The sequence below is a fragment of the Canis lupus genome, chromosome 13, assembly GCF_048164855.1.
Source record: "Canis lupus baileyi chromosome 13, mCanLup2.hap1, whole genome shotgun sequence".
In the NCBI taxonomy this organism is placed as follows: Eukaryota; Metazoa; Chordata; class Mammalia; order Carnivora; family Canidae; genus Canis; species Canis lupus.
In genome coordinates this window covers 52,347,875-52,360,583 of record NC_132850.1, presented here as the reverse complement: position 1 = coordinate 52,360,583, position 12,709 = coordinate 52,347,875, and the positions used below count along the sequence as shown (strand labels likewise).

The 12,709-nt window shown below is 46.3% G+C and overlaps 1 protein-coding gene across 12 annotated transcripts in view; it reads right to left on the bottom strand.

Annotated features, from left to right (window-relative positions):
- The window catches only part of TRIM2 (tripartite motif containing 2), a 169,709-nt gene that overhangs the window by 87,341 nt on the left and 69,659 nt on the right, over positions 1 to 12,709 (bottom strand). The window contains exon 1 of one of the 12 annotated variants that reach the window (XM_072773694.1): positions 12,190 to 12,340. The exons of 10 other annotated variants lie outside the window; for them this stretch is intronic. The gene's annotated coding sequence lies outside the window, so the exon portion shown is untranslated. Of the gene's footprint in view, positions 1 to 12,189; positions 12,341 to 12,709 lie in introns of those variants that run through there. One more of the 12 variants, XM_072773693.1, reaches the window with a different exon arrangement.

Here is a 12,709-nt window from a genome sequence, read left to right as displayed (position 1 = left end):
GGGCAAGAGGAGAGGCAGGCAGAGGCCAGGCCATGGTGGGCCTTGCTTTGTAAACTGAAAGTATGAACTTTAACCTGAAAGCTATGAGAGCCACTGAAGACTTAGAAACATGAAAGACTGGAAAGGAAGGACACAATCCAGTTGAGGTGTGATGAACAGGGCAAGACTGGGAGCAGAATTTCACTAAATCGAGTGTTCAAGGATGATGACCCAGGCTTAGAATTCTTTTACTAGAAGCATTAGTAAGATGATGCTCAGACAACCTAGATGGTGGGTGAATGGCAACATCCTCCAGAGGCAAGTGAATTCAGGAGGAGCAGCTGGGGGATCTGCATGCTTGGAGGCAGGGCGGAGAGTGGGTTGGTGAGGACTGGAGAAAGAAGGTGGGGAGGAGCTGAGTTCAAGTTTGGATATGTTGAGTTGGAAAGGACTGGGGGACCACCACGTGGAGATGTCAAATGGGCTGCTAGGTTCACAGTTCCAGGCTCAGAAGAAAGGTCTAGGTAGGAAACAAATATTTGAGCTGGAGATTAAGGCAGGAAAGAGATCATAACACTAAGCACTGACCACTAACCAGGGGCAGTCCATAACACTTTTTGCATTTTCTCTTAATCTTTCAACAACCATATGAAATGATACTGTTATTACCCCCATTTTACAGACTATGTATCTAACTAAGCCACCAGAACATTCAGTATCCTGCCTAAGGCCACACTATTGGTAGAGGACCCATACACTTCCACACCTGAATTTCTCAAATGTTTGTGCCTGTGATCCACAGTAGAGACCTACTTTATGTTGCAGTTCAGTACAGATACATACACTTCACTGAAACATAAGTTGCATGAGGTCACACTTAGTCCTCTGCTGTGTCTTACTCTATTTCACTTTTTAAGTAGGCTGGTTATAGCCCACAGTTTGATTCCCAATGCACTCTTCAAACCCACGCTTTGAGGACTGCTGTGCAACACTCTCCTGACTCCCACCCCCGCTCAGGTGATGGCAGTGGGACACCCAACATGAGGCGATGGAAGTGACATCACAGATGCTAGGAGGGAAATTTACTTCAGGGCGATTTTAAGTTAAAAGCACAACAAGATGAGAAACGAATCCCTCCCACCAAATCATGCCTGGAGGACACGTCTGTGGAAGCTGGCTCTTCAGCAGTGAGGCACTTACAGGGACCAAAGCCATTTCTGCTGCCAAGTTTTTCCACTGTATGGAATAGGAAAGGATGCAGATGCCCTTAACTTTGGAGAATCTGGAAGTATCAGTTCTAAAATTGCTACAGTATTAGCAGGATTTGGGCACTGAGCCCAAAGAAATGCAGCCATGCGTCTGCCCTCCACTTTGATGTAATTCCTGCAGACAGTAATTGCAATAGGAAATAATACCACCAAGGCGGAAGTTATGGAATATGACATTTACCATCTTGCTCAGCAGGAAATGGTTTTGTTGGCAGGACTCAAGGAATTTGCCCCCCAATGTATCATAGACTTTGAAGGTACACATTCCTCCTTCCTTCCACTTCAGAGGAAGAGGGGAAATATTCCTTCTCACTGGAATTAACCCCTTTTGGGGCCCATCCTATCCGCCTCCTCACCACCTCCAGGGCCTCACTCCCTCAGTGAACCCTTCCTTTCCTCTTGAGCACCATCACTTTCTCCTTGAGCACAGCTCCCCTCCCCTCTGGCTCCAAACACACATGCGTTTCCTCTGATAAGGCCCCCAACACGAAGGAATAATGAGGGTGACATAACTGTTCTCTGTCTTGGTGGTGGTGCTGGTTACACGGCCTGGGGATTATCGAAGCTCCCAGAATTGAACACCAGACGGGGTGATGCCACCATACATAAACCGTATCTCAAAAACACGACTGGAAAATCAAAGCCCCCGACCCTTTCCTTGACCCCGCCACCCCATGAAGGCCATCCTCTCCCTCCCTTCCTCTCCCTGACACTTTCTCCTTCTGCAGCTCCTATGGCATGGGTCCTGAGCCAGTTCCTTGGTGTTCTCCTCCCACCTTCCTGTGGCTCCCGGCACTGACACTTCCACACAGAACTCTTTCTCTTCAGCTTTGGAGGCAGAGAGCTTGACAGTTTCTCCTCTGCCTCCTTAAATGCTGCTTTGACTCACCAGTAATCCTCTAAATCTGGGAATCTGCCAGATACCAAGCCCACCGCTTTCTCTAAATCCTCTCCCTCAGAGATCTCCCCACTCCCAAGGTCCAAAGGACTGCTTGAACGCACCTGACTCCCCAAGTCCATGTCTAGAGAGATGAGGACACATGGTTCGGATGGCCAGTGACCCCCGTGGACGTCTCCACTGGGCTCTGTCCCCCCTCATGTGCTACCTTTGCCAGCTGCCCTCACCGGTGCAGACGACCTCATCACTGGTCCTTCTCCCAGGCCAGAAGCCCTGGAGACACCACCCAGCCTTCTGTGTCATCAAGACCAAAGGGGACAGAGTGCTCTGTGAACCATCACGTTCTAGACTTAATAATGTATTAGCACTGGGACTATTTCAATCTTTTCAACTCTTCCTTTATTTTTTAAAGTTTTTTAAAAGATTTTATTTATTCACGAGAGAAAGACAGGCAGAAAGAGACACAGGCAGAGGGAGAAGCAGGCTCCCTGTGGGCAGCCTGATGTGGGACTAGATCCCAGGACCCTGGGATCATGCCCTGAGCCAAAGGCAGATGCTCAACCACTGAGCTACCCAGGGGTCCCTCAGCTCTTCCTCTAAAATGTCTGCAGATGTTACCTAATTTCTTTCCCATCCTCCGCTCCCAGCCCACGGCTCCCTCCCTTCCCTGCGGTGTGTTTTGCATTCTGTGGTCAGTGCATCTTTACTGAAACAACCTTTCTCCCTCTTACTCTGCAGCTCAATACTCTTTAAAGGCTCCTGTTGTGGGCTGAATCTATCTCCCCGAAAAAGATATGCTGAAGATCCCAGTATCTGAGAATGTGCCCTTATTTGGAAATAGATCTTCATAGAGGTGATCAATTAAAATGAGGTCATTAGGGGTGCCTGGGTGGTTCAGTTGGGTAAGCGTCTGCCTTCAGCTCAGGTTATGATCTCAGCATCATGAGGTCAAACCCTGCATTGGGCTCCCTGCTCAGTGGGGAATCTGCTTCTCCTTCTCCCTCTCCCTCAGTGCTCTTCCTTTCTCTCTCAAATAAATTTAAAAAATGTAAAAAATAAATAAATAAATAAACAAACAAATTTTAAAAATGTTTAAAATGAGGTCATTAGGGTGGGTCCTAATCCAGTATGACTGGTGTCCTTATAAAAAGGGGGGACTGGACACCAAGACATGCATACAAGGAAGATGATGTGAAGAGAGGAGAACAAGGAGAACACCACCTACCGGCCAAGGCATGCCTGAGGCCACCAGAAGTTGGGAGAGAGCTGTAACAGATTCTCTCTCCCTCACAGCCCTCAGAAGGAACCAACGCTGCTCACACACTGCAGCACCCAAACATCCGTTCACACTTCTCTGTCTGGCACTAAAGATCCTCTTTGGTGTGGCCCCATTGTTATTTTCCAACACGGCCCTACCCAGACCCTCTGGTCAGTCCCTCCTGCAATCAGATGTGTCTCCCTGCCAACCCCCACCTGGACAGTGGCTCTGTACCCTTGCTCGGGGTGTTCCCAGCCTACCGCACCCCATCCACTTCTCTTCCATCTAAATCTTGACAGTCTTTAAGCTCTAACTTTCATCCCTCTTCCTCAGTTTACTGTCCCTGCTTTCTTGGCTTATGTTTTTCTCTCTTTTCTCTGAATCGTCATTGTACTTCTCGTCTCTATATCATATAGATATATCATATAAACTGACACACACTTGATTATGTCTTGTTTACATAGCTCCCTGATGGTTTTTTTGTGTGGTATTCTCAGGTTTACAGTTAAATGTTTGGTGACTATTCTCTATTGGAAACCACTTTTCCAAACACCTTCCTAGATTTGTTTCCTTTTTTTTTTTTTTTGCTTTTTAGATTTGTTTCCTTGATAAAACATCCTTTCATCTAGAGCTGTCCACAATTTTTGTATTATTTTATCATACGTCATCCAATCAAATTTTACTGAGCATTTTGGTTTAGTGAGAGAAGGATGTCACAGGTGTGAGTCCTACTTCCTCCTTTACTGGAAAAGTCACTGGACTGCTTAGAGTCTTAATTTCCTCATTTCTAAAATGTTATCTTGCAGAGTTTTTGTAAAGGTAAGACGGAATAATTTATGTGAAGGTGATCTTTAAAAGGTAAAGATGTGCTCAAACATGGGATTAAATCATTATTATCATCCCAGTGCCAATTTAGCTCAGCTAGTTAGCTAGTATATGCTGATGAAACCATGCACTTGAGCCAAGTGAGCTGGGTCTTCTAGATTCATGCCACAGGGACCAATAATTTTCACATCTAATACAGAGTGAGAGGAGGGATGGAGAAAGCTGCAAAGCACATCCTGGTGGGTCAGCAGGGTTATCTTCATAAATAAAAGAGAGACAGCATACAGTCAGCTCAGTCTACCTAAGGCATGCAGGATCCCAGGCTTTTGGAAAAAATAACAGGCCCTGACATAATCAGCTCTGGTGCAATAAATCCACAAGATAATACATTATGTCTAATTGAAGAGTTTATTTAATGTTTTGTTTTGCTTTGGTAATTGTGTTCTACCAGTTTTAAGGCTGAAAATTAATCAAGAATTGCTACATCTGCCTGCAATACAAAAAAGCAAGTCAATCTGTCAATTTAGAATTCCAATATGGTTCATCCCATGAGCATATTGAAACAGGGAAGAGCCAAACCTTCACTCCAATTTCCTATGAAGATGAGCTTTAGTAGTATACAGACTCCATGTGTTTGGCTAGTATTCACATCCTAAAACCACCAAATCTTCCCTACAAAATCAGCCATATGAATTTAGACTTGTTTTTTAACTTAAATGTTTCTATTTTAAAGGGGTTCCATTAATTTTTTTTCTTTTCTTCAGGTTTGGTATTTGTTTCACAAATTTTACACATGGGCCAAGGATTTCAAGTGAATCAAGTGATCGCTCTTAAGTTGTAGACGCCAAATACAGCATGCTTATTAAAAACGTGTATTGGGATCCCTGGGTGGCGCAGTGGTTTGGCGCCTGCCTTTGGCCCAGGGCGCGATCCTGGAGACCCGGGATCGAATCCCACATCGGGCTCCCGGTGCATGGAGCCTGCTTCTCCCTCTGCCTATGTCTCTGCCTCTCTCTCTCTCTCTGTGACTATCATAAAAAAAAAACAAAAAAAAAAAAAACACGTGTATTATAGCAGAGATGATGTGTAAAATCCAGAGAGCTGGGCCCTGAATCTCTAGGGACTGGAAAATAGATCTAGGACACAAGCTGGAGGTCTAAGTGTCTTGACCTGGTCTGCTGGTAAACCCCTGATCCCTTCCCTGACCACCCATCAACAGATACTAGAAGAATGGCTGAATAATGAAGATTGAAGACTAACCCAGTCACAGGTAGCTCTGGAAGCACTTTGATGAGTGCATTTATCCAAGGGACTTGGGGAAGAGAAAACAGCTTAGGAAAAAAAAAAAGTCTAGGAAAAGAAATTTAGTTCCAGCTAGATTTAGTTCTAGCATGGAGCATCCTGTGTGGAATAAGCCCCAAACATGCCAAGAATATTTTGTACTGCATTACAAATGAAAACCAGCTCCCATGCAGATGGAATTAAGAATTTCATAACCCAGTAAATCTGCCTTCCTCCTAGTACAGAAACTGCTTTAACTATTCAAATCAAATTCTTAATGATTTCCCATTCTTGATATGTAAAGGCTCTTTAGGAAGTAGGATGAATTTGATCTCTAACAGGAGCTTATTAAAAATTCAGAACCTTTGTTCAAGCAAAACAATGTATGTGGACTACAAGTAAAATCCTTGTCGAGGAAATCTCTGAGAAATCTGGTTTTTTTCTTTCAATGAAATTGTGTTAAAAATGAATAAAACATTTGTTCTTCTGTGGGATCTGTAGCTAAAGTGGAAATACTGGAGTAAACATCATCAGAAAAGGGGGCCACTGAATATGAACAGGACCCCCACACCCATCATTCCCACCTGTTCCCTTCCCAGTCTTCTAAATTTTTTCATGTGGTTTTGGTATGTGGTTTGGCAGCTTTGTATGGGTTTTAGCCTTCGGGGAGTTATTTTGTACTTAAGGTTTCTGGATTGAGACGTTTAGAGAGGAAAGGGATGAAGGACGTTCCAAGGGTAATTGCTACTTAATGGTCCACAATAGGGAGACACAGGATCAACAGTGCAGTTAGCCTCTGCTCATCCTTCCTCTAGGCAAATGGCACCTGTCACATCACCTTATCATGCAACACGACCGTGTAGCTTCCATCTGACCTGGGGCAAAACAAAGGATTTCCTACTTAAAGCTCATTAGTTGTAGAGTGTGTGGCCCATCAGACTGATGAAGTATTGCTTCTCTAAAATGGAAAGAGCTTTGTAAGAAAAGAATTCTTTTTAATGGTACCAGGAATCTGGAGACCACATTCCAGAACTACTAAATTGGGTTTGGGCCAGTGGCTTCGTTACGGGCTGAGATTTAGAAGAAAAAGGCCCCTAATTTTTGCCATTTGTTTTCTGCAGCAATCAAGACACAAACATCCTGCTCATTCAAGTACCTTTTGATACACTTTCCTTGGGTGGCCTCGGATCGGCCACACTAAATAAGAGGGTATCCAAGAAATGCTAACATTTCTTAAGTTCCCTTTTATAATCTCCTCCTTTGACTCAAATGGCGATTATTTTGCCTTTCCTAACAGATCCAATGCGTGGAGTAAGCGAGGGAAACTCTGAACATATGCTGACCGATAAAGGGGAGCCAGCTGGCCCAGTGCTGCAGGGAGATAATTCACTCGCCAACACTGAGGAGATTACTATGCCCCGAGGTAGCCTGTGCTGTCGTGAAGGCCAACTGTACCACTGATTTTGAATTACAAAAAAAAAAAAAAACTTCCAGTTATAAGATAATTAAGTCACAGAGATGAAAAGTACAGCAAAAAAAAAAAAGGGGGGGGGGGTGGTATCAGACTGACCCCAGGCTCCCTTCCTTTTGAAGATCCTGCAAGTTCCTGCCTCTTTGTCCTCCTCCACCCAACTCCTCATGCTTCTAGTTCACTAGTTTAATTCCCAGCAGAATGAAAAGTAAGTTAGACTGCCAGCTACAAAGACATGCACCCTCCCATCGCAACCAGTACCCGAGGACAGGCAGGCAGGCTAACAAGATGCAAATCCCATTCCATGTGGCGAATTGCCCTGTTTTATTCCTATGCAAAGGCCCAGAAAACTCATTCTTATAGGCAGTTTTATAATCTAGCTTTGACACCACTGTCGAATGTGTAACACTAATTTGAATAAATCACAGGTGGTTAGCAAACGAGACGGTCTTTGTTTAGTCTGAGAGGTTATTCTCATGATTAAAGAGACCTGATCTCATATCCTTAGGCGAGGTTCAAGTATATCTATCATTTACCCTCCAGGAATGCCTGTATTGAGGATCATTTTAGTGCTAGCCTGCTCCCTGGTGAACTGTTTGGTGGCTAGGGAAGAAACATTATAGGGACAGAGAGGCCTGCATCGAATAGTCTTGGAATACACAGCAAGTGTCACTTCACCCAGGTTGTGTTGAAAAAGGCAAGAACATAACTTTCTCTGCCAACAGAAGCAAATCTCACGTCCAGGGGCCATCGTGATTCCCTCAGGGAGTGGCTATAGCTGGACTATAGAAGAGGGTCCTCCCAAGCCTTAGACCTCTTTCCCAGGTGAGGAAGTCAATGAACAGTGGGGAGGAGGATGCACACTAATGTCTAACATTACCACCCAAGGCTGGAAATTTCTTCCAAGGCATATGCCTCACCTTTCACTAGATTGTACTTTTCCGATCATAAAGTGGGGGTCTTGAAACATAATATTTGCCTAATTATCCTGCTAGCAGACAGCCTGGGCTTGAAAACATCTTTCCTTTCTTCTAATTGGACAGAATAATCTGAAACAAAAATGAGTCTAGTCCTTCACATTTTTGGTCTTATGTCAGACCTCTTTTCGGGAGTCATAATCTGAAAGACTTTCGCTTTTGTTTACTTCCTCCTGGTCCTCCAAGTCATCACCCTTGAAGGCCTAATGAGAGTCCTAAAATGCTAGTCCTTACCCTAGTGGGAGATAAGCAGGTCAGCAAGACTTTATTCTCTCTTGATATGTGGTTTAAATCAGTGATTATCTTTAAACAAAACATCCCTCAAACAGCTGACCTTCTAAAACTTAGAAATCAGGGGCAACTGGATGGCTCAGCGGTTAAGCGTCTGCCTTCAGCTCAGACCATGATCCTAGGGTCCTGGGATCGAGTCCCGCCTCCTGCTCCCTACAGGGAGCCTGCTCTCTCTGCCTATGTCTCTGTGTGTCTCTCATGAATAAATAAACAAAATCTTTTTAAAAAAATAAAACTTAGAAATAATTTACAATAAGGATATAGGGATTTAAAAGGCTAATCACCTTCCAGGATTCCAACCATCTCCAGCACATTTCTGCAAACTGCTCTGGTTCCAAAAGTCTGCACTTCTTAGGTTGCCTCATGTTTTACTGCAGTTAAGGCAGAAGCAAACCTGTATCCACAGTTTCCGTTTGAGCACTACTAAAGTGTCCTAAGTTAATAAACATGCTGACAATGTTTTTGTTTGACTCAAGGACACATCCTAATCTTCCAGGCCAGCCCTTCTGCCCAAATAAATTTCATCCAGACATCCAGTATGTTAAGAAAAAGAATGTAGTGAAAATTCTAGGGAGGGGATATTTCTGTTCAAGGATTAAAATGAGATTCACAGGCAGGATATGCAAAAACGATAGTTGTACACAGGAAAGAATTAGCTTTTGTATGACAAAACATTTGCCTACGAAATCTGTTTCTGAGGCCGAATTTCCACTAAATTCTCAAAAAACACATAAAAGCTGAGTGGCTAGTACACAGTGGCTCAGTCACTAGATTTCCTCTCCTTCATTTCCCCTCTACTTGCTTATCTCAAAAGTTGCACTTGTCAGTTCTTCTAAGACCAAATTCTATCCATATCAAAGACCTACTATTTATTCTCTTCCAAGGAAAATAATGAACTAAACTCACAGACTTGCAGGGGCTTATTTAGACCTTCCAACCAGCAGGTCAGTCTCAGGGTCTAATATATAAAGGGCACAAAAAATAATGTTGGTAACAGTATAATAGTATCTCAGCCTTGACTCAAGGCCTTTTTTTTTTTTTTTTTAAGGTTTTATTTATTTTGAGAAAGAGAAAGAGCATGAATGGAGGCAAAGGGAGAGAGAGAGAATCTCAAGCAGACTCCCCACTGAGTGCGGAGCCCATCACGGGGCTCTATCTCATGACCCAGAGACCATGACCTGAGCCTAAACCAAGACCCCAATGTTTAACTGACTGAGCCACCCGGTTGCCCCTTAACTCAAGGCTTTTAAGGTAACAGTCTTAGAGAGGTTTCTCAGACATCCAGGAATCTATTTTCTCACAAAACACATAAGAAAACTCATTGTTCTTACCCACATCATTAGCACCAGCATCAAAAACATCTTGCCGGTACCTGCCAGCATAAACCTTTTAGAGCCTGAACAAATCAAACTAAAAGTTGTCTTTGGGGAATTTATAATCCTAGATGGTAAGAACCGTGCAGTGTTATTTTTAGTGGAGTGGTGAGAGGAAAAAGTGCTGATAATGCTATCTCCCTAGGATTTCAGGATAGCATTTTCAAAGGTTCCTCGGGCATTACTGTATTACTGGATTGACTTATCTCCACTGAACAGGCAAATTCTCACCAAGCAGCACTCGCAGTAGTAAATTATAGCTGCTCTGAAAAGGCCAAACAGATCACTCCTGAGCCCCAAGGTAAATATCCAGCTCTTTCTAGAGTAGTCAGTGGACAAAAATTCAAAGAACAGAATTCAACCTAAGGAAGGACAGACCAAAGAAAAGGTCAGAGTCTATGCTGTTACTTCTCAGGAAGACTCCTGACCCCATTTATATTCCGTGTCCTATGAGAAGTTCCATCCACTTGTGTTCCAATATGAAGCAGAAATAACAAGCTGACCAGACAATCAGGAAACCACGCGAGACAACATTAAAATGATAATGCAAGAAAAACAATTCAAGATGTAGATGCCATGTTTACTTTTGAAAGATATGGTCGAATTTCCAACCGCGGATTTGAGAGACCTAGGATTTTCCAGGAAAGTAAAGACAGGATTTGGGGAAATCTGAGAGTACTGATAAGGAACACTGTCACCTAAACAAATCTTGACACTGAAATGTAATGATATTGTAGATTCCATGATCCAAAAGAGAATCGTAGTATTCATCTCAAAGGAATGGTGTAGAAAAGGTTAGAAAGAAAAGAGCAATGAGAAGAATGTGCATTTATGAAGGTGAGTAAGGAGGTGTGGGGTTAACCCTGTACCTAGCCCAGAATATAAGTGAATTACCTCACCGGAGAGACACTTCATTAATGTATGTGGCCTTGGCCAACTCAACCAAATCCATATCTACCTTAAGGGAGGAGGAAGGCAAAGGTTTTGTTTTGTTTTGTCTTAATTTAGTCCTTAATTGTTCAATGTCCCTCATTTTGCAGAGGAAGGAAACATAATGTGTGTCATAAAGAATTCAATCAAATTCCTTGCCTCCTGATCCTGGAGACCCGGGATCGAGTCCCATGTTGGGCTCCCTGCCTGGAGTCTGCTTCTCCTTCTGCCTGTGTCTCTGCCTCTCTCTCTCTGTCTCTCATGAATAAATAAACTCTTAGAAAAAAACAACAAATTCTTTGCCTCATTCGTTAAGGTTGTTATAGTCAAGGTGTTCTGAATCATTCCTGCTCTTTTTTTCTTTCAGCTGAAGGGCAGGTACTACATCTGCCAAGAATGAAATCAAGTGGAAATCTGAAACTAGAGGTTAAGTAGGGCCAGGAGGTAGTGACCCGGGCACCGTCCTTCCATCCCTGGGTAAAGGAACCTGGCAGTTCAAGTTGTCGTGCATCAATCCCATAACCACATTCTCAAAATATCGATGAAAAAACCAATCTCCATTTTTATAGGCTAAAAATTGTCCAGTGAAAAAAAGCATTAGTGTACATAGTCCACAGGAATAACAATGTCTCTTTCCCTAAGGGCTCACCTAATCTTTGGGTGTCTGAAACTCTCGGGACTTTAAAACAAACTACGTAAAAAGCATTTGAATCTGAAGCTGTTTCTGTTTCATAATTTAAGGCCGATGATTTCCCGGGGAAGCAGAGGGGTAAAAATGCTACCAGTTGCTCGATGGGGTTGGATTACAGGTGGGAACAAATTTGGGTTTCCTAGAATGCTCTGGATCTGACAGGCGTTTCATGCAACGAACCTTTCTCCCCGCCCCACTCCTCGGCGGCAGGCAGTTTCCAACGTGGGGCCTGCATTTTCAAAATACACGACACATGCATCGAAAAAGAGTCCTGCAAACCTTCAAGAATCAACAGCTCCCTCCTCTCATAAACTAGAAGCGTAGCGTGAGCTGGAGCAGCACGGAAGCTAACAGGAAGGAAATCTATCCGAGCAGTCAGTTTTGCAAAACGACCAAAGTTTGAGACAGAGGGAGAGAGGAAACGCATTTAAAAAAACAATGCGGGGATCCCGGGTGGCTCGGCGGTTCAGCGCCGCCTTCGGCCCGGGGCCTGGTGCTGGAGACCCGGGGTCGAGTCCCGCGTCGGGCTCCCCGCGTGCAGCCTGCTTCTCCCTCGGCCTGGGTCTCGGCCTCTGTGTGTCTCTATCAGGAGTGAATGAATAACATCTTTTAAGAAATGATTAAAGTTCCTGCTTTTAAGACCGCAGCAGATCCACCTTCTGCTCCGTGCAAAATGACGTCAACAGCTTTACGGCGAAGCTGTGCACAGAGATGCAGGCGCGGCGCCCCCCCCACCCCCCGCCGCATCCCCCCAGGGCGCCCTCGGCCGGCGGGGCCCGGGGCCGCACAGCCCGGGCCACAGCGCCCGCAGCCGCAGGATCCGGAAGCGGGTCGGCCACACCGCAGCCCGCCGGGACCCGGCCCAGGGCGGAGGGCGGAGGGCGGAGGGCGGAGGGCGGAGGGGGCGCCCGCCCGGCCCCCGCCCGGCCCCCGCCGCGCTCACTCACCGCCCGCGGGTCGGGCTCGGGCTCCCGCTCCGGCTCCGCCTCCCGCTCCCGCTCCCGCTCCGGCTCCGGCTCCGGCCCGCGCTCGGCTCGGGCTCCCCCCGCGGCCCGGGCAGTCCGTCCCCCGGGGGGCGCGCCCTGGGGCTGCTTCACCGGCCGCTGCGCTCCGAGGGCCGGGCCGCAGGGACAGCCGCCGCCCGGCGCGGGGCAAGCTGCCCGGGGGCTGGGTCCCGCGGGCCCCGAGCGCGGCGTGCGCGGCTCCCGGGGGCTCCCCGGCGGCTCACGTCCATCCTGCGCGGCGGCGCCGGGCGGAGGGACATCTGGTCCCCATGCGCCGCCAGGCGGGGGCTAATCCCGGTGACGTGGCGCCGGCCTGGCGGCCCCCGCACCCCGCCGCAGCTAATCCGCGCCGAGAGCCGCGGGACGGCGCGCAGGTCGGCCCGGCCCGGGGAGCTTGCCCAGGGCGACGCCGGCAGGCTCGGCGCCCGGCCTCGGGGCGGGGCCAGCGGCAGCCCGGGGCGGG